Raw genomic sequence first — 23,738 nt, forward strand, 5'->3', positions numbered from 1 at the left:
AATTTTATGGCATCCTCAGAAACTCCGTTTTGCTTAAACATATCGTAAATCTCTAGGAAATTTATGATATGGGCATTAGGATCTTCACTAGGCATACATCTATATTGAATTGAGGTAGAAAGCATTTGAATAATTGCAGGTTTGATCTTAAAATTATTGGTTTCCACCCTAGGCCTAGTGATACTTGAGGTGGTCCCATTCAGAGAAGGAGTTGTGTAGTCTCGCAAGGTGTGGACAGGAAGTTGAGTTCTTCTATTATTATTATTGGGCCCTGATAGAAGATAGTTTTCTATGTCAGCATTAGGATCGACCATATTTGCTTGTTGCTCTTGTTCTCTCCTTTATGCTCTCCTGGCAGCGTTGTTTCTGTGACAAGTCTTTTCAATTTCTGGATTAAAGACTAAGGGCTCAGTTCTACCAGATCTTCTTTGCATAAACACTTGAAATAATCTTCTTGAAAAAGTAAAAGTGAAAATAAAAAAAATAAATGTTTAAATTAATAATAATGTAATTAGTATGGATATTGGTAACGCCAATCCCCGGCAACGGCGCCAAAAACTTGACAGGCTTTTTCGCAAATGTACGAAATCGCGACAAGTAGCAAAAAATGAGTAGAGTATTGTTCCACAAGGATTGTATACCAAGTACCAAAATTGTATTAACTTACTATTATTTAGACGACAATAAGGAGAATTATTTTAATGAAAATCTAAATAAGTAAATAGAGAAATAAAAGAAATCAAGCAAGGCAATTTGGATGAAAAGAAACCAAGGATTAAAAACTACTAGGGATTTTGATTTCACTTAATTCTATCAAATTTATTTTATTAATTTGTTAATCAGTTTTAATTGTTCAAGTAGGGGAAACAACCCTAAAATCACTGACAAGCTCTTCCGATGTATTGTTATCTATTTTAACCCGATCTAATTACCTATTTTCCAATAGTGCGATCAAATATGAATTAAATCATCACGTTTTATATTTTGTTTAAGAATTCAAAACCTAAGGTCATTGACTTATGAAAATCCCCTATGAGTTAAACCATGTAACTTTTGCATCAAGTTATTATTCCCATGTAATTTATTATCTTTTTCATATAAAAAACTCTTCTCCCGATAGTGATTAATGAAATAAATCAATCTAGGGGAAAACTCTGCCTGCAAGCATTAAGTTCAATAATGAATTATACCTTGAATAAAGAAAGGCAAATCTAATATTATAAATTGGAATTGAAATTAAGCTACATCAAGTTCCTAGTATGAGAGTTTAGTTCAACATAGTAATTAAATAAAACTCAATTGAATTTGTAAATAATCCCATAAGAATAACAAACAAAAAGAGAGTTTATAATAAAAACTAGTTAACCATAAGCTTGAACAGCTTCTTTGAATCTTCACACCAATCTTCAGCACTTGAAGTCTTGAAAAGAGAAAACTGTGTAGGAATTAATAAAACAATAGATGGTATATGGAAAATCACCCTCAATAATAGCTAGTTTCTCTCTTTTTATAGCCTTTATGAAATTATCTTCCCGATCCTGTTAGGAAAGTAGATCTCCTATTGAGTAAGAAATCTTCTTGAGATAGAAAACTATTTAGGCTTTGTATTCCTCCCCAGTCAGGACTCTCTCAGCATCTAAATAGGATTTACTTAATCGGCACGTTAGAAAAGCGGCACATGCGGGTCCATGCAAGTGGCACGGGCTAGAATTGACGTTCTCGGCCCAAGGTAAAGTCTCGTCTTCAGCACAGGCATTCTGTCTAGCACAGTCTAGGTCTGCTAGGCTTTGAGTCCCTGAGGTGGATGTAGCACGCGTCGTGCTTAAATGAGCATGCTCAAGGATCAACAGTTACTTGCGGCATGGGCGTGCTCTCTAGCACAGCTTGGGCGTGCCAAGGTCTAGAGACTTCAAGGCAGTTGCAGCACGGGCCGTGCTAGAGTGAGCACGCTCAATGATCGACAACCTCTTGTAGCACGGGTGTGCTCTTTGGCATGGCTTGGGCGTGCTAGCTTCTGTGTCTCTGTTCACTTTAACGCAGCACGGGGGTGCTAGATGACAGGCCTAGGGCGTGCTAGAGTCTGAACCTAGGAATACTCTTTTTTGTATTTTTGGTTGATTTCTTATAAAAATGCTGCCAAATTCCCCAAAATCAAGTGAAATATGATTCAAGGAAGTTTTAAATAAAAATATAAATAAAAGCAAATAAAAACTAATTAAAGTAATAAAAAATACTAAAAAAATCCTAATAAAACTATATTAAAAATACTATAAAAATAACACCTATCATTTTCCAGTCCATAATCCTTAATGTACCGTATGCCTTTTAGATATGCTTCTTTCTAAAATGTTCTAAATTTCTTGTTTTTGCGTTAGACAAATGTAATGATCCACATAGTATTTGGGATTATGGTGCTTTAATCACAATGAGTTTAGTTTCTAAGTGTGACTAAGTCTAAATGTGACTTATTCAATTATTACTTAATTTAATTTTAGTTTTGAATGTTTTAATTTATAGTGACATATGATTATTCGTGTCATAAATGACGAAACCATTTGGAATAACAAGATTAATTAATTGATGAGGCAAAAACAAATTAAATGTCTTATATGTGCATTAACAATCTCACCTATTTAATGCTTTGGCTAGGGTTATTAGATGATGGAAGAGAAATATTTAAAATTTAAATTTTCAATTCATTATCTTTCATCTCCACCAAAATCTACCAATTTTAATTGGGAACCAAAATGACACTACACATAATTAAATATAGGCAAAAATGATATTGGATAATCATGAGCCAATAATTATTATCCTTGCAAAAAAAAAAAAGGTATCTTTTTACAATTATATATATATATATATATACCTTTTAGAATAATTTTGTAAAAGTATATTTATTTTGTAAAAGTTGCTTTTACAAAAAAATATCCATGTTTTTTTAAAAAAAGATTTTTTTACAAAATAATAAATTAAGTACATTACATTTTGTAACATTCCCAACTATTTAGAAATAGAGAGGTAACTTTTATAGAAAAAGGTACCTTTTTCAATAGTTTTGCAAACATAAATACTCCTTCTATCTTATTTTATTTACTTGTTATTCTTTTTTGGAATGTCCAAAAATGTTTGTAAAGTTTTTAAATTTGTATATTTAAAAAATTATTTTTTCCATAATAATCTTTATAGTTGTTCATTAAATGTAAAATTTTTATTGATATTTTAATGAGGTAAGGGAAAATGGCAAAATATTTTTTATTAACTAAATTCTTAATATACGTATTTTGTCAAGCTATGTAAATAAAATGAGATGGATAGAGTATTATTTTGTTAAAGGTGCTTTTACAAAAATATTCACGTTTTACAAAATAGAGCAATCTTTTATAAAATTTTTGTTCACCTTTTATGAAAAAGATGTCAACTTTGCCAAAAAAAAAAAAAAAAAAAAAAACTTTTTTCCAAGGTTTTATAAAAGTAGGTGTCATTTTGTAAAAGTTACTTTTATAAGAACATATACCGTTTAACAAACCATAAATATGTTTCTTAAAAGTACTGTAAAAGTATATAGTATTTTATTAAAACAAGAACATCCAACTTTTATAAAATAGAAATAGGATAACTGAAGTACACTAATTTTTATATTTCACCAAAGTTTTTACATAAAGAATATATTTTATAAATTAGGGTAACTCTTTAGAAATATTTATAAAAATCTATACCATTTTGTAAAATGTTACTCTTACAAAGAACAAAGTCTCGCAAAATAGAGAATTATTTTACAAAATTTATTATTTTTTTTTGTATTGTCACTTGTCATTTGTAATGACATTACATAATGAGAAAATTCATTTTCTAAGATGAGACCATATGCACATGTGTCTTTCTATATTTAAATCCAGACCTTTCATGCTATCGCTTATGCATTCTCATTTGATGAATTCCTTTTTCTAGAGAGATTTTTTATGTTTCATTTAATATATGTTTTTTTTTTAATTTTCTTAATATGTGTTGAACTTGAGTTTGGAGGTACAATACAGCATTCTTTAATCAAGTTATACAATTTTTTAGGCAAATGTCAAATGCTATACAAAGTATTCTTGGTCCAAAAAGGCCAATAATAAATAAAAGACAATGGACATATGAAGAAAAGGCTAAGCTTATCTTGGCTCTTCTTGAATTGAATGATGGTAGAAGGTTTAAAGTTGATCATAATTTTAACGGTGGATATTTCAAGGTTGTTGAAGATTTAATTGAAAAGAAGTTGTTAAGACATGGGATTAAGGCGAAGCCACATATTGAGTCAAACTTGAGGACTTTAAAGACTCATTTCAGTGTCCTACATGATATGGTAGGTGGTGTTAATTGTAACGGCTTTGATTAAGATTTTGAAAGAAAATGTGTCACAACGGAGCAACTTATCGGGGAAGAATTTTTGACGTTAAGAGTATATTAATGTAGAATATATATTATAAATTATTGACTAATTTTTTATTTTATTTTATTTTATTTTTTTGCAGAGTCACTAAGATGTAGAGCAATTTAGATTTTCTATTTTATGAGGAATTTTGCATTGCCTTTGGAAAGGATCATACTTTTGGAAAAGATGCTGAAACTTCTATGGATATTATGGAAGAATTAGGGAGAGATGTAAAAAAAATGCAAATGAAAATATCATTAATAAAGATAATGATAGCAATGTATCGATCTTTGCAATAACTGAAGAAGGGGGATCAAAGCCAAAGTGATAAGTTTATTTTATGTAGTATTTTTAATATAGTTTTTATAAGAATTTTTGTTGTTTTTAATTACTTTCATTAATTTTTTATTTTGGATTTATTTATATTTTCAATAATTCTTCTTTGAACTTTATTTAGCTTGATTTGAAGGGTTTTTGTAGGATTTTGTTAGGAAATTAGCTAATATTTATATCCAAGAAGATTTGAGCTGAAAAATGAGAAAAAGATCAACAATACGCTGAGGCAGTGGATTACGCGACTTGCCCATGTTCCATAACACAACCATGTTCTAACAATATTGAGTTTTTATTTTGGACCAAAATTTTATGCTTAACCCGTGTTATGAGCTATATCGAGACGTGTTCGTGCATGGATTTGCATGAGAATAGTGTGGAACCTACACTATTGAGAGATAAGTAATTGAAGGCACTAGGAGAGGCAGGGAGGTACATGAGGCTGTGTTGACCTCCCAGGCTATGTCAATTTGTAGAGATAGGAAACACCTCAAGAGGCAGAGCACTTCATGGCCAGGCCATATCACAAGACACGACCGTGTCGTTTTGACGAGAAGATGCCTCGTAAGTCAAATTACTACACAGGTAGAGTCTGTCCTATTACACACTCATGTCAGTCAAAAGCAAACTGAAGGAACAGGTTTCACGGGAAAATGGATTGGCTGTGTTCATTGCCACGCCTATGTCGTATCAAAACTCAATCGACCCACTTCTTTTAAAAAGCCTTTCCCCTCTCTTTATAGATCCTAACAATCTTTCCTCTAATTATCTCTCGTAACCTCTAAATTTCCCCTTTTTATGACCTTCTCCCTCTAAACTTGACCATACCCAACACTCTCTCTCTAGCCATGGCTCCCAAACTCATCAGCATCCTCAAGAGCATGTTCGAACGTGCAAATTCCCGCGCAAAATCCATAAGGAACAAGGAGGCTACTATCACTCAACCACTGAAAATTCCACCAGCACTGTTCTCGATCTCATCACTAGAGCAACTAGACAGGTACAACACTCTTTCTTTGAGACCTATGGTTTCTAATAGATTCATAGATGAAAATGCTTTGAGCGCCATAAGGCTTAAGGATGTGGTGATTGACCCGTTAAAAATGATAGGGTGGGAACACTTTGTTAATATAAAGGGATTTGTATATGCTTCTTTGATACTTGAATTATTGAGTGCTTATTCTTGTCAAATATATCTTTCTATAAAAAAAATTTCCTTCCAAAATAAAATTTCAGTTGGGTGGGAGAAATTTTGAACTAAGTGTGGATGAACTTACTCATATTTTTGGGTTTCTGATTGAGGATGCTAGAAAATTTATGCCACTATAATTTTAGTGAAATATATGCATCAAGTGTTTTGACGGGTATACATAGGTGTAGTGTAAAAATTTCTAAAGTAACTTGTTTTTGAAAGCCGACTTATCGTTATATTCATAGAATTTTGTCTAACATTATTTTTGGAAGGAAAGAAAGTGACGATGTTGTGAGTGTCAATGAACTATACTTTATATGGGCCATTGAACAAAGGATTTTGCTTAATGTGGGTTATTGGTTGGGTTTTTGAGGTGGATGAAAATAGCTAGAGGCAAATCAGATAGTACAGGAATAGGAAGTTTTGTTACTAGGATTGCCTATTACCTTAGAGCTTTCAACTCAAAAGTTTCACCTTTTAGGGTACTTAATGAGAGCAAGGGTATGCGTTTGGACCTTGAGCTTATGAATAGCATACGAATAGTTGTTAAACATGGTGATACTTATCGGTTAAAGGGGTTTGATGATCATAAGGAAGAGGAGGAAGTAGGAGAAGAAAGAGAGGATGGGGATGTAGGAGAAGAAGATAGGGGTGATGATAACCTAGAGGAGGGGACACGAGATGTTCTTCCTACTTTTGAGTCTTTTTCTGGGGCAGGAACGTCAACCGTCGGTCCGACTTTTCTGCCTAAGACGGATATTCCAATGAAGAGGTGATGGCATGCATGCTTTCAAGGATGGATGTGTTTGACGATCATATGCAGCATATGGAGACCATGGTTTCTGACCGATTCACTAAAGTCGAAGTCCTCCATGTAAGACTTGAGTCCCGTTTAGATATGATGCAAAATCAGTACTTAAGTTCACACCATCATATAAATGATGTAACCTCCATCACCACCTTATGTAGACTGATTCTCTTTTATTGCTTGTTCTATTTTATTTTTATTTTTGTTTTTTTTTTGAACTACGTTTAGTTTTTATATTTTTTAACATATGTTCTTCTTATATTTCACCACTTTTCTTATTTTTGTTATCTACTTCTTTCAACTTTCAGAACTTAGCCTTCGGTTGCAATTCATTTCTTTAAAATTTTATTGTATTATTCAATACAAAGGTTGTAAGGTGTTCTAAACTTTCTTCTTTAATTTACACTTTATGTTGATTATTTATGATAAGTTTAAGGAAGTAGTCTTATTTGCACACATTTGGGACAATATGCTAGCTTGGGTTAGAGGAAAGAATATTTAGTTCAAATTTTTGTTTGTTTGCTTAATATGGTTGGAATAATTATAAGCATGCTTGAAAATTATCATGATTTAGTAATGTCACGACTCGTTTACATGGGCCGGAATGGCACTAAGGCCCAGGTAAGTTTAACGCCCCTGAGGCCCGTAGTAAGCCTGAAACACTAAAATTTACTATCTCAATATAATTTCAAATATTTAGCCCATATTACTAAAAGAATAAACCTCAAGATTTTATTACATTTCAGTCCAAATTTATCTTCTACAACATTCCACAGTTCGGGCCCAATTTACAATACATCACATTTCTAATATGGGCTCACAGAATAATTTCGTCTATGATAATACACGACTAAATGTAAGTAAATTCGACAACTGCGAAATCACTAACTGATAGATATACATAGATTTTTATACATATAGATACATAGCAAAATAATTAATGAACTAGGGAAATTTTCTTTCTAGCTCTGCGACGAAGGAACATAGCTTAACCGAATTAAAGAGAAACTTACTTCCTGAAAAATTAAACAAGATATGTGAGCTTTCTAAGGAGTAACTATTATTGCACAACACACACATTTACACAAATGTGTAAATATATCAATCTAGTTATCCGACTAGTTATATGCTCATGCAGTCAGTCACACAAATGGCATATCACCAGCACTCACAATCATTAACATCTTCATATAATCACATCACGTCGAAATTAGTCAGTGGCGTCACCAAAACCCCGATGAGCCGTCTGCCCACATGGCCCATCACTCACATGTGCACCTTGGAGCCAATCCCCCATTATGGCCGACCGGTGTAATCCTCACACGACCAGTCCTCTCATTATTTTTCCAGTCTCTCTCTCTTTTTTTTTTTTTTTTTGTTTTTTTTTTATATATACGAACAGGAGGCAACCCGATCGTTTCCATCAAATCTAGATCATCAGGCGCTCATAACAGGAGGCCACCATACGGGTTGCGATCAAATCTAGATTATCAGGTGCGCCCAATAAAAAGGCTAACCTGTGGTTTCGGTATAAACGGTATTATCAGGTGTATACGGAGGCGCCGATCTCCCATTTATCCGGCTAATGGCAATTATAATCAGGATCCATATAACGGTAACGGTCTCACAAACCCCCGGTGACCCACTTCATCCCAATTCCACACAAACAAAGCATAGCATTAACACAACACAATTAATCAAACATTGCAATTAAATGTAGACATATTGATCAGTTGAACATCGTAATGCAATGCACAATTAGACATCCATTCTCAAATGCAAATAAATAATTAAATAAATAATATTAACAATAAACAACAACGATAAAATAAATAATAATAATAATAAACAATGATAATGAAAATAAATAAATATTTGAATAATTAAATGAATAATAATGATAATGATAAAGTAATTAAAGCACTTTATTTATTATGTATCAAATTATAGAATTTATCTAAATAAGCTTATTTATTATATTATTAATTAAAACTAGTCTAGGTTCTATCGAAATTTCGACAGCACCTCCCCTAAAAGTAGGACTATCTACCTGTTTAAATATCACAATATTATTATATATTTATCAATCAATGCACGCAGCCCATCCGTTCGGCAACTCACAACAACACTTCCCATCTGCCACATTCATAACTCAACATCCGTTAAGCTCTTGCATCAACAAATAATCAACTCACATAAATAATAACTAAGAATTCTTATTTCCATGTCAAATCTTCTAGTTATGATTATAGTTCATGAAATTTATTTGACAATACTCTAAACTAATTTACAATTACATTATTCTAAAATCCTAAACCAATTAACTAAACATATTCGGCTATCGCAAAAATCCGCATCCTAATCAATTTAATTTATTTACAGAGGACTAAAAATGTTCTATATATATTTAGGCTATTCCAATAACCTATTTTCTTATGATTCAATTTTAATTTACTTAATTACTCAATTAGATTCATTAATTAACTAATTCAGAATTTATACAAAAATTGAGAATTGAGACTTAGGGCGTACTGATTGAAATTTGGGCGACGATTCCACGTTCCTCGCGAAGAGAGGAACATTTTGTCCCTTGGTGCCGCCGGGGCTCGCCGGCCCGCTGCCGTCCACGGTGGCCGGAAAAGTTGGAACCGCCTAAAATTGACCATTCTTCACGTCACCCCACTCAAATTTCATTGAGGAGTCCGTTTTTGATGTCGGTTGTGCGAGGTCGGCCCTCCATCTAGCTGAAATAGCCTCGACAGTAGCTTGGTGTCGCCATTAATGGTGGTTTTGCCATTTCCCATCAGATAGTCGATTTCTCGGAGGGGAAATGTTCGTGTGGATGAGAGGAGTCATTTGAGACCACTTCCAGCACTTGAAGTAGACGGAACTGACGAGTTTTCACCGGAAAACTCCATCGCACTGTGGCCAGCCTTCCAGTCGTGATCTCTCTCAATTCCAGCCCTTATCGCGCGAACCAAGACCATAGAGGTGTTCGTTTCAATGAGAGGTTCAAGATGGAGTGCTCGTGTGTCGAATTCCATGGCCGGTGGCCGGAGATCGCTGTGAACCAGCGGGAAGGGGGCTATCGCGCGCCTAGAAGAAGAAGAAGAAGAAGAGAGGAAGAAAAAAAAAAGAGACTAAGTCGGTTTCTCGATCATTCCGGTTCGATTCGAACCGATTTGGTCTGATTCAATGATTTGGCTCGATTCTTGCTTGGTTTGCAGGGTTTTCACTTGGTTTTCAGGTTATTCCTGTGGTTTTTGAAAAAAAATCAATTTGATTTCCGGATTCGATTCGATTTATTTTGATTATTTTAATTAGGTTCCGTAACATTTCCTCCATTAACTAAATAAAAATAAAAATATAATTAGTAATGATATTTGATTTTGGGAAACTAGGGGAATTTCCAATGAAATTATCCCTCCTCCAATCCAGGCATTATATCAGTATTTTAAAGCCCATTATAAACCCAATCCTGCAGAAGCCCATATTCCTTCCCTTATGTACTATTGTATGGCCTTCTTCACTCCCTGGGTATATCAATGGTATTTGGACACTCAGTATGCCGTAGGAACATACCAGATTCCTATGTTGGTAAAAAGACACAAGATTAAATGGTGGGGATCTTTCAAGAACTCTACCACGGAACTTAAAATTGATCTCTGGATACGTGATAAATTAAAACAGGTTTCTCCATTAACCTATGCAACCACTCTGGCACTAAAAGATCAACCGACTTTCGGAATCCAAAAAGCACAGTGCCAAGCAAGGTTAGCTGCTGCTAAAACTCCAGATGAGTATAGAAGAATCTGTCAAGAAATGCTTCAGCATCTTTCAACAGATTCTGATTCTCCAGTAAAACCCTCATCAAATAAAAAGCAGGCAGACTGTTCTAGTAAAATATCTAAATCAAGCAAACAGAAGTGGGCTGACATGGCGTCCTCTTCCTCATCAACATCATTCCCATTATCTTCTGACGAAGATAGCAATGATGAAGCTTTTGAATCCATTATAGTCAAAAGTAAAGCTGAGAAGGCAAAAGAAAAATTAAAACAAAAAAGCAAAGCAAAGAAAAAAGAAAAGAAAAAGAAGGACACATCGTCCTCATCTGAGTAAAAGGCAGGTGAAACCTTATTTCACCATCATTCAACAGTAAAAGTTAAATCACTGTTTCTACAGGAAAAGCCAACGCATCATCCACAGTAAAGATTCGGTGGCAGACCAACAACTATTCATCCACAGTAAAGGTCAACACTGTTCAAGATTCGGTGGCAGACCAAGCACTGTTCATAAATAGTAAAAGTAGAATAGTAAAGATTCTTTTCTATGTTATTTAAAGGGAGCCTATCCTCTTGTGAAGGCATAAGCTTGTATACCCAAATATTCTAAACTCTCTCATCCTCCCTCCTAAGAGTTCTTAGTAAGCATTCGAAGTTCAAGGTCTGGATTGTAAACTCTAAATTTGTAAGTTTAAATTTGAATTTCATATTTAAATAAAGTTATTTATTTAAACTTATAAATTGCTACTACTAAGCCCTGTTAAAGGCTTCCTTCTCTTCTCCCTCCACAATCTGACTTAGTTCTGGGGATCCCAGGCTAAGGTTGCAGGAACCCTCAACCTTAATCAGATACTTAAAATTGGTTGAGTTAATTGATAAATATTATTTTGTATAAGTATGCTCTGTGGTTGCACCTCTGTGTGATCTTCCACATCAGAAAGATTGTTCTTGATTGTTCATAAACATAAACTGTTCATTTACTGTTCAGATTAAAACGGATACTGTTTACCTTTAAACAACTACTGTTCAAATTAAAATTCTTTGGTATATCAGCTGGAAACACATAACCTCCTGGTGTTTATCATTGCACTTGATAAACAAAGGAAACTTTGTGCTACAACGCTACGTACCATATGAATTATATTCATGTTTTTGTAAATTTAAGAGAAAATAATATTTTGATTACAATATATAATATTAATTTAAATATTTTTGAAATATTAATTGATTTAAATAATAGATCTATTTCAGTTGATATGTTTAATATTAATTTGGATAATATAAGTCATTTCTTGTTTGAGTTATAATAAATACTTAAATCGGTCGATCTTGGTGAGTAATTGGTATCAGAGCCAAACGATTTAAGTATTGGTTACTATCACCCAATAAAGTATTGATTGTTTATTATATTAATGAAGCTTTTAGCTTTGCCCACTGAGCCGATTCCATATGAACCCGTTGTAAGACCCATTTGTTGAGATTTGTTGGGCAGTGAAGGGTATAACCGGAGGGCATAATCGGGTAGCTTTTAAGATTCTTTAATATATTATACAATGGATCCTTTATTGTGTCGATCTGTAAGTAATGTTAAGTCAGATGATTCTGATTCCTCAGACATAAAAGGAATAATAAATAGAAATGAATTAATATTGCAAGATTTTAGTAAAGCTATAGATGATTGGGAAATACCTAAAGTAGATAAAGAACAAATTTATAAAATTAGTAAATTTCCTTTATGGAACACAGATTATGTTATTAAAACTGAAGAACGTGATTTTCAATTAAGCAAACCTTTTGAACGAATCACTCTTCTTTCATCTAAAACATTACAGCAACATAAAAGTAAAAAGTATAAATATATTCATATAGGATTAATACAAGTAGGTATAAAACCTTTAACTAGAGAAGGATTAAACACTAGTATATTGGCAGTAGTAAGAGATGCTAGATTTTTAAATTTTCAAGATTCTTTATTAGGATCTGTTGAAACAAGCTTAAGTGAAGGACCAATCTCATTTGAGGTTTATCCAGATATGACTGTTTCTTTAAATGATCTTAATATTCTAGAAAGTATAATTTTAGAAGTTAAAACTCATAATTATAAAATGAAGCAAGGATCTATTCCAATTGCTTTAATCTATAAAATCCATTATAAAGCTATGAATTCAGCTTTTAGTACTAAATACAAATTACAACCAAAAATTGGAGAGACTAAGTTTCTTCAAACTGATTTGGCTAAAACCAACACCGTTATACCTAAAACCATCCAATGGAAGGATATCACCTTACCAGAGGAATGGATTTTGGAAGGGATTGTCCCTCCCCCAGAACCAGAACCTGTTAAACCAAATGTCAATTTACAAAAAATTGAACAATTTGAAGATGGTAAAGTAACCTTAAAATTTAATAGGAGTCAAAGTTCTAGGTATACAGGATCAACATCTTCTGAGATTATAGATGATGATAAGCCGAAAATACCTTCAGTAATTTATGCAAGATATAAAGAAAATGAACCTAAACCAATTATTCAAACATTAGTAAAACCTAGGTATTCTACTTCAGATATACCTGCATCTAGTCAATCATTTAAAATGAAAGGAGTTGATTATAGTAATTCAGTCCCTCAGGCAGTTTATAACCCTGTTGACAATTATTTAAATCAACAATCTAATTTAGTAAACACTTCACCAGAGTCACCAACAGCTTCAGCCATCACTGAAAATGTTAGTGAATTAAATAGAGAACTAAATGTTTTAACTAAAGATGAAATTAATAAAGATTTGGTAAAAGAAATAACAAAAACAAAGAATTTAATGAAGTTTAATAAAATATTAAAAACTCATAATTTTGAAGATTTAAAACAGGAATATGTTGAATATCAATTCCAAACTCAGACTAGAATTAGATTTTTAGACTGGTTCTCATTAATTAAAAATAATTCAACTAAAAGTCTTAATCCAATAACAATTCGTGATAAAAGACCAGAATGGATAGTAAATGATAGGATAATTCACAGTGATTTTCCTCCTAAAGCCATTAGTAAATTTACATACCAAGATAATGATATTACTTGTGCACCATATAAAGTAGCTAGAGAAAATGATTCAGATAAAAAATTAATTGAGCAAAATAATTTTAGTAATGCTAGTTTAATTTGTTTGAATGCACAATTAAAAAAGATAGAACAATTACTTCAAGATAAACCCATAGTACTTGAACAATCTAAAGGTAAAGAACTAGTAAAATCACATATGTTTAAACCATTTCAGGTATCTAAAACTAGTCAAAAAGAATTAAATTCACAATTTATAGGAACTTTAAAACACCAGCTTAGTCAACTTGAGGCAAGTTCAGAATCTACTCCCCAAGTAGTTCAGAATTCTACTAATGCTTCTAGAAATATAAATCTTTTAGAAGAAACTTCTAGCTCTGAAGATAGTAAACCTGACTCGATTAGTGCTCAACAATTTGTAAATAATATAACCCATAGAGAAATAGTCTCTAGGGCCCCAGACTTAGGATTAATTGATAAACCTTCATACATATCCCAAATTCATTATAATGCTAATACATTATATGAATGGAATATTGATGGATTATCTGAATATAAAATCTTAAGTATTTTGCAACAAATGACCATGGCTGCAAATGCATATAAAACCCAGTCACCTATATCTGATAAAGCCGTTGCTGAAATCCTCATTGCAGGATTTACAGGACAATTAAAGGGATGGTGGGATTACCATCTCACTGAAAAAGATCAGTTAGATATTTTAAATGCAGTTCAAGTAAATGACCAGGATCAACCTTTATTTGATGAAAATGGTGAACCTATTCAAGATGCAGTTGCAACCTTAATATTAACCATTTCATTACATTTTATAGGCGATCCATCACATATAAAAGATAAAAATGCTGAACTTTTAAGTAATTTAAAATGTAAGCACTTAGGCCAATTTCAATTATATAAAACCACTTTTCTTACAAGATTAATGTTAAGAGAAGATTCTAATCAAGCTTTTTGGAAAGAAAAATTCTTAGCTGGTTTACCCTATTTTTTAGGAGAAAGGGTTAGGAATTACATAAAACAACAACATGGTAATCCAATTCCATATAATAAATTAACTTATGGGCAATTAATAAGTATAATTCAAAAAGAAGGATTACAAATTTGTCAAGATTTAAAACTTCAAAAAACTTTAAAATATGAGTTAAAAAAGACTAAACAAGAATTAGGAAGTTTTTGTAAACAATTTGACTATAATATAACCCCTACTCAACAATGTAATGGTCAATGCTCTAAACCCACAAGCTATAAAAAACACTATAAAAAACACTATAGGTCTAAACCTAGTAAAGAAGAATTTTATCATCAAGATAAACGTATACACCATAACAAATCTAAAAGTAAAAAACCATACAAAAGGACTAATAAAATTTCATATAAAGACTTAACTTGTTTTAAATGTGGTAAGAAAGGACATACATCTAAATTTTGCAAGTTCAATAAAAAATTGCATGAATTAAACTTAGAAGATGATGTGATAAATAAAATTCATGAATTGTATCTTACTTCTGACACATCAGATTCTGAGGTACAAGAAAGTGAAAATCAAGTTGATGAACTAGGTTCAACAACCAGTTCTTCAGAAAAATCTATAAATATGTTAACAAAAGATCAGAATACACTTTTAGAAGTAATACATAGCTTGACAGATACTGAACTTAAAAGTCAACTTCTTAAAAAATTAATTACAAGTTTTGAAGAAAATAAAGAAGTAAAAATAATCACACCCAAAATTCAGACTAATACTTATGATTTAACTACTATATTAAATAAGAATAAAAAATTAGAAACAAAAATATCATTAGAAGATCTATATAAAGAACTTAAGATTTTAAAACATGAAGTCAAAGAATTAAAACATCAAGCACAAATACATGATGTCAAAATAAAACATTTAGAAACTCAATTGATATCTAGTTCCTCTTCGGATGAACCAGATGATAAAATAAATGAGTTAAATGAAGATGAAGACATAAATCCACATTTTCTCTTTCTTTTACAAGAAATAACATCTAGAAAATATTTAGTAAAATTGAATTTACAAATTTCACATGATTTTATAATAAATGGTATAGCTTTATTTGATACAGGAGCAGATTTAAATTGTATAAAATCTGATTTAATCCCACATAGATTTTGGTCAGAAACACATGAAAAACTGACTACAGCTAATAAATCTAAATTAGAAATTCTTGGTAAAATTGAAGCAGATATTATAAATAATGGATTAGAAATTAAAACAATATTCTTACTTTCACCACAGATAAATTATATGGTAATCTTAGGAACACCATTCATTAACCTAATTACACCATATTCTGTAAAAGAAGATTGCATTAAATTCAAGGTAAAAGGAAGTAGAGCTAGGTTAGAATTTACTGAAAAACCTAGGAGAAAAAATTTAAATTTATTAAGAGCTCATTCTATTAAAACTTTGGAAATTAATTCTTTAATAAAATCTAAAGAAGAAGACCTAAATCATTTGAGAAATTATACATATCTTCAACGGATTAAAAGGCAACTAGAAGATAAAGATATTCAAATTAGAATTGGTAAATTAAAGACATTTATGGAAAATAAATTATTCTACTATTAAAAAGGAGATTTTAAGTATAGTCATTTGCATCAATAAATTCCAATCTGATTTATTAAATCAAAAATTTTTACTTCGTATTGATTGTAAATCTGCAAAAGATGTTTTACAAAAAGATGTAAAAAATCTGGCTTCTAAACAAATTTTTGCAAGATGGCAAGCTTTACTTAGTATATTTGAATTTGATATTGACTTTATTCAAGGAGATAAAAACAACATTCCAGACTTTCTGACTCGCGAATTCTTACAGAACGATGGGCAGGAAAAAGGATAAGGGCAAAGCCCCTAAGGAAGAATCTGAATCACCCACTAAAGCTCTCTCTGAGCATTCAGAAGATTTACCTAAAACCCTAAACACTAAACTTTCTCCAGATCTTAAAAAATGGATTGAACAGCTAAGTCAATCCCCAGAAGTGTTTAAGGCGTTACAAAGTATAGCGTCCTCTTCCACAGAGGCGCCAGGTATGTCTTCTACACCTAAAGCGATCGTACCCGTTCATGGTACGGCTAGTCTGTCTCAAACGGTAGGCAGTAAAGACTTATCAAATCCGTTGATGGCTGTGGATTTGCCAAAAATCCAGTATACGCAAAGTATACATAAATGGTTTCTTAAACCTCTTTTTCATTATGAAATTGAAATAGAAGATGGATATAATAACACTAATCCTTGGTCTGTTTTAAAACAATACTACCCTGAGGATTGGTACTTTGCTCCAACTGATCTTTCAAAACCCCAAGAATATTATCATAATATTCTCTTGGATACTGGATCTGTAAAAATTAAACATAATTATGATTCAAAAAATAAATCTGTTATTTTATATTCTTCACTTAACTGTTCTCAAATCGAAAATTCCGACATATATTTGGGCTTGGGCCCAACTCGTAAAACTTTGGACTCAAATTAAGATTGTTCGTTGTTTATAGCCCATATAGTTGAAATTCAAGATTTTTGATTTAATAAAAATTCGAAAGTTTTGAAAATAAAATTATGGGGTGTTTCAAGTAATTTGTGATAAATTGAGTTCTTTGATCCTGGTTGTTTTTGAGTTTTAATTTTAAATTCTTAACTTAATATAATTCTTTTGTTAAAGCATTTTTTCTTAAAGTCATGAACATTAATTTTTATAGTAAATAAATATGTTTTAATCTAAATTTATATAACCTTGGCATTTCTAGAACAAATTAAAATTTTCTTTGAGGCAAAACTATTAAATGCTTACATTTGGAAGATATGATCTAGGCATTGTTTATTTAAAATCATATTTTAGCCTAGCCCACTCTAAGTTAAATTAGATTTTTACAACCTTTGAAGCCTATATCCGGATTTTTTCTTATTCTGAACTTTATTAAATGTGCCCATTAGACCAAGTTCAATTCCTTACCCTAAGTGAAATAATATATAATTGAAGGATTTAGTTATATTAAAGCATAAAAAGAGAATAAAAAGGAGAGTTAATTCATGAATATTAGCAATTAGAGACTAAAAACTCAAAAGAGGATCATCCCATGAAACAAAAAATAATCAAAAATTCAAATTTAGAAATTGAAGCAGGGAGAAATTATCAAAATATTATTATGAAGAAACCTTACCAAAATATCTCTAATGTTGTGCCAGTAAAATATTTCAATATAATCTCTCTGTACAATAAAAATATATGTTTCAGTGTAATAAGAATCTTGATATTATGCACTTGCTGTACTTTTTGTTTATCCTTTTATCCTTTTTCTTAATTAGCTGAATTGTAACCCTAAAACTCTATTACAACCTTAATGAAAGACCTTTTGATTTTTTTAATTGTATGCATTTTAATTTTGGAGAAGGGATAACTAACTTTGCATATGAGAATGTTGGACTTATATTTGACGTCCTTTTAATTAAAGGTTAATAATTTTTTTATGAAAATACATATTTTAGTTATCATAATTTGAGCAATTATTATTGTTGGAGATCTTATAAACTTATGTTTAAATTGAGAAATCTTTTGTTTAAGAATCGAAATTTTAGCAAAAAAAATGATTAGTGTAGAAAACACTTGGGTTATTCTCATATTAAGAAATTACTGATATTTTTGAGATTGTGAACCCTTATTTCCAACCATATTAAGCTATCTTTGTTAGTCTATATAGTTTGTATTTTTTTTTTTTTATAGTTTTATTGCTAGAGGATAAGCAATGCTTTAAGTTTAGGGAATTTTGATAAGTTTTATTTTTTATGGTATTTTTATATAGTTTTTTATTAGTATTTTTATTGTTTTTAATGACTTTAGTTAGTTTTTATTTGGATTTATTTATATTTTCAGTAATTCTTTCTTAAACTTTATTTAGCTTGATTTGAAGGTTTTTGTAGGATTTTATTAGGAAATTAGCTAATATTAGTATTAAAGAAGATTTGAGATGAAAAAGGAGGAAAAAGATTAACAATACACTGAGGTAGTGGAGTACACGATCTCCCATGTTCCTTAACATGACCATGTTCTAACAATTCTGAGTTTTTATTTTGGACCGACATTTTATGCCTAGCCCATGTTATGAGCCAAGCTTGGGGCATGTTCATGCATGGATTTGCATGAGAATAGTATGAGACCTACCTTATTTGAGGTCTAATCTTATTTGGTCTCCTAATTGGAAAGAAATACAACTAAATTCATTTCCTACTGTAATAATATTTTTTCCTCAATAAGTTAGGTTATTTTTCTAATCAAACTCAAGATACTCTAAGAAGTCTATATAAAGAGAAATCTCTACGATATTCGATCATTATTCATTCTATTCTTTACATCGTTATTCTCTTTACAAGACTTCAAGCAATTAAGTTGGAGATCAAAATTCAAAGAAGCATTAAAAATAAAGGCTTTGTATTATGAGGGCAAATGGTTATAAGAAAGGACAGATTGAATATGATATTTAATATAAAAGTTGGAGACTACAAATGTGAAGTAAATACACAATGATAATACTACAAATAAGAGGGTCTTTGTTTTTGTCTTGTGGAAGGTCTTGTTTATGTAAAACAAAAGTTTTAGGATCACGAGATGGTAAGGAGGAGCAGTGGAAGATGGTAATGAAAGCGAATCAAAGGAAGGAGAAGAAAAAGTATATGTAAAAGAATCAATAAACACTGCTATTTTGAGGTAAAAAGGGAGAAACAGAAGGATCAGAATTTTTAAGTGGAAAAAGTTTTCATGGAAAAGAACATTTCTAGAAATAAAGATGGATATGTTAAAAAGATTAAGGAGAAGATAGCCTTTAGTACGAGGCTTAAAACCTAACAAAAGACATTTAAACACTGTTGGGTCAAATTTGGTTCTATGGGACTGTAAAGTAGATACATAACAAAGAGAACTAAATACTTTCAAGTGAGAAACAATGTGGTTTATTATAAAGTTTTTCAAAAGGAGTTGAAGTGTTTAAGGGAGGAGTGGGAAGTTTGTTAATGATATGAATAATATGAGTAACACAATAATTGTAATATGGAAGAGACAAATTTGATTGAAAAAGTAAAGATCTAGCAATGTTAAGCTTACGCTGGTGTTTTCTTTCCACCAGCCCATTATGCTTAAGTTTCAGGACAAGATTTTTGGTGAATGGTGCCAAATGAAGAATAGAATCTAGGCATTTTAAACTCAAGATCATTATTTGATCTAAGAGTTGGTATTTTGACAGAAAATTGCGTTGAAGGTGAAAGAAAGATTGAAGTATAGATCTAGCCTATGAATTTATTTGCATTAAGAACAACCAAGTGAATCTAATAAAGTCATCGACAATAGTTAAAAAATATCTATGATTGTTAACTGAAAGAATAGCAACGGGACCCCATATATTGCCATGAATTAAGTCAAAAGCTACATGAATAATAGATTCAGTTATTGGAAACATGTCTTTGTTTAGAAAAATGACAAACATCATATGGAGAAACATGATGTACAACTAAATTATTGAGAAGTAAATGATTCATTGAAACAACCCGGAATTTTATTTCCAAAAATTTTTCATTTAAAAAATTTAATAAATTAACACCCTAAGAATTTATTTAACCAGTTATATGCACACATATAAATTATATAGTTGAACCAAACCCACAATTAAACAAAAACCCGAATAAAACTGATTGGAAATCGAAAACCATACGAAAATCATGAATTGGACCGAACCAAACCCGAATCAAACCAAACCAAAACCTAAAACCTAACCCAAAAAAATTCTAGAAACCCCTAACCCTTTTCAAAGCCGACCTCACCCTCCCCCTCTCCCCCTCTAGTTTTTTCGACCACAAGAGACCAGCGCCGCACCTCCTCGCCGCAGCAGCTCCAGCCTCTCCTTCCCTCTCTCCATTCGTTTCCAGCCAAAGTAGTTGTCGTAGGAAGAGTTGCGACCTTACCTCGACCGGAATCACATCGTAGTCTCCTCTTCGGCTCTCCAGCGACGCTAGACGGTCCTAACGACGGCGTAGCTCCGACCCTCTCTCACTCCGTTCTGGCTGGCATATAAAATCGCAAGGTGTTGCGATTGTGGCTTGCGATTGGGACAGTTCGGTCCTCGTCCCTCTTCCCGTTTTCCCGCAAGCCTAGCCAAGGACCGGCTTGACTAGGTTTCTCCTCATCTCCAGCGTGCCTCCTATTGGCTCAAGGGTTAAATCTTAATCTTGAGATTTTGATGATTAAAACAAAACAAATAAATTTAAATTATATTATTTGTGCTAATAATATTTTATGCAAATTACATATGGAAAGTAATAAATGAACAAGTCAAGTCCTACAAATTCAAGGATTGTGAAGACATTTGAAGACCCTAGTGGTTAGACTGTTAGGATTCATTGTAGGATAGAGAGAATATTCAATTATAAGCACAAAAATCAATTTACTCTCACATTATCAAAAAGGTTTTTCGAAACTATCTCTTTAAAAAATCAAAAAATTTTTCTTTTGTTTCTTGTTTCATAAAATTTTTTTTTAGGAAAAGTTTACTTTAATTCTTCGAATTTTCTTAAGGTTCGAAATATTCAAATTACCTAAATTAAAGAGACTTTGTCTCTAGCAATTTTTGTAGTAAGAATAAATCGAATAAAGATCTTATGCACTTCATTTTCAAAAACAAAACCTTCTTGAAGATCAAAAAATCTTGATTTAGTTTCTTACCAAAACGAATGAAGATTATATCTTAATTCGTTTCTGGTAAATAAATCCTTCGAAAAAGATTTTTCAAATATTTATTTTCGAAAATCTTTGTTTTTAAAGGAAAGAAAGATTGTCTCTCATTTGCTTTCCAAAAAGATAGAATGTTGACTCAAAATTTTTGGTAACAAAGATTTCCATATCTTCTTTTTAAGGAAAGTCAATATTCTGATTTGAAAAAGAGATATTCACTTTCTAAAAACGAGAGTCACAGCCCTCTTTATAAAAAGGCTTTTTCGTTTTTGAAAGACGTGGAGAAAAAAGTTTTCGTTTTAAGAGTATTCATCCATTGATCAAATCTTTTATCTCTTAAAACCTTCTCTCTACCCCCTTATTTCTTTTCATCTTAATACTTTATGTTTTATCTTTAAAAGAGAAAAGAAACTTTATAACAACTTCTTTTGAAAATAGTTTTGATTTCTAAAACGATTTTCTAATCTTAAAAACTGTTTTTCCTGTGCTTATATTTGTATTTCTGTCTGTCTATTTAGATTTTGTAATCTTTAGTAGACAGGTTTTATTTGACAAATTTTTGTATAATAGCTTAGGTGAGAAGCTATTGTGAAATAGGTTATCAAGCAACCTTCTCCGTGAGAGAGATTCTAATGTCTTGAACTGAGTTTCTATACTCTGCCAAAAACAGAAAGGGTTGAGGTTAGCTAGAACGTTTGGAAAATCTAGTGAGACAAAGGGTAAGATCTAGGTGTTGATCTACTGTCTTGTACTGTTGGTTTGTCTCTATCCTTGAAAAGAGATAACATAGTTGAGGATCTCAAGATGAGTCTTGGGGAGTGGATGTAGCGAGTTAGTGCCGAACCACTATAAATCACTGTGTTGATCTTTTTATTTTCTGAAGTTCTGCTTGATACTATTTTATTCACACTTCTGTTAATATTTTAGAAATGCTAAAGTTGTTAATGGTTTTGATGTTCTAATCTGAAATATGCTTTATCTTTTTTGAACATTAGAATTCTGGACTTTTGCTGAGTGAATATACCAAGTTCTAAACTGTTCTTCTATTTACAGTGTATTTCACTACTTGGGTTTCTGATCAGTTTTCTAAATTTGATTAAAGCTTCGTGAAGCAGTTCAGATTTCGATAACTGTCTCTCACACAGTCTTTCATGTTTTTCTAAACTTTATGAGGAAGTTCTAATCACAATAAATTTGCACCATAAAGCAGTTTTGATATTAAATAAGACATTATGAAGCAATTCTAATTGATAGCTACACTTTGCAAAGTCTTTCTATTTTCTCTGAATAGAACATTGAGAAGTAATTCTAATCAATAGCTTATTATCATAAGTTCATTACTTTTCCGCTGCAAATAGAATTCTGAGTTTTGTTTTAAAAGTCAAATTTTTATTTTTAGAAAACCCAATTCACCTCCCTCTTGGGTTGTGCCATACATATACGGGACCCACAATCTGGTATCAGAGCTTTGGCTCTTGACTTACCGAAGCTTAACAGCTTAAGAGATAAGATCCCATGGTAGCCCCACTTCCTCTTACTTCTTTAGAAGGTCAATCTGTCTCTAGACCTCCTTTGTTCAATGGTTCTAATTACTCTTATTGGAAAACCAGAATGGAAAATTTCATAAACTCAGTTGATATAAACTGCTGGAGGAATTTCATTATTGGTCCTCGTATTCCTATGAAAATTGTAGAAAATAAGAGAATTAGAAGATCAGAAGAAGAATATATAGATGCTGATTGGAATGATATTTCTATAAATGCAAAAGCTATTAATATTCTTCATTGTGCTTTAGATGCAACAGAATATAACAAAGTGTCTAGATGTAAATTTGCAACAGAAGTTTGGAAAAAACGTAGAGTTACCTATGAGGGTACAGATAGAGTGAAAGAATCCAAAATAAATATCCTTTGAAGAGAATTTGAAATGTTTAGTATGAGGGAAGGAGAAACTATTGTAGAGTTAAATTCTAGATTGACTAATATAGTTAATCCTTTGAGAACTCTCAAAAAGGAAATTTCAGAAGATGAGCTTGTTAAGAAAATCCTTAGAATTCTACCTTAAAAATGGGATTCTCCTCTGACTGTAGAAGATAAGAAAAAGAAGGGTCTCTGGCTTTGAAAGTAGTTTCCAGTGAAGAAAGTTCATCCGATCTTGATAGTGATGATTTAGCACTTGTTGCTAGAAGATTCAAAAAGTTCAATAGAAAGAGTGGAAGGCCACAGAAAAAGTTTATTAAAAAGAACTTTCCACCTAAAAATAGCAACTTACCTAAGAAAGAACCTTCTGAAGTAGTTTGTTATGAATGCAACAAGCTCGGACATATCAAACCCAATTGTCCTAAATTGAAAAAGACGTCAAAGAAAGAGAAGCTGAAGTAGACATTCGTAGCTGCTTGG

The sequence above is a fragment of the Jatropha curcas genome, chromosome 7 (genome assembly GCF_041381405.1).
Source record: "Jatropha curcas cultivar XTBG-Jc1 chromosome 7, XTBG_Jcur_1.0, whole genome shotgun sequence".
Classification (NCBI taxonomy): Eukaryota; Viridiplantae; Streptophyta; class Magnoliopsida; order Malpighiales; family Euphorbiaceae; genus Jatropha; species Jatropha curcas.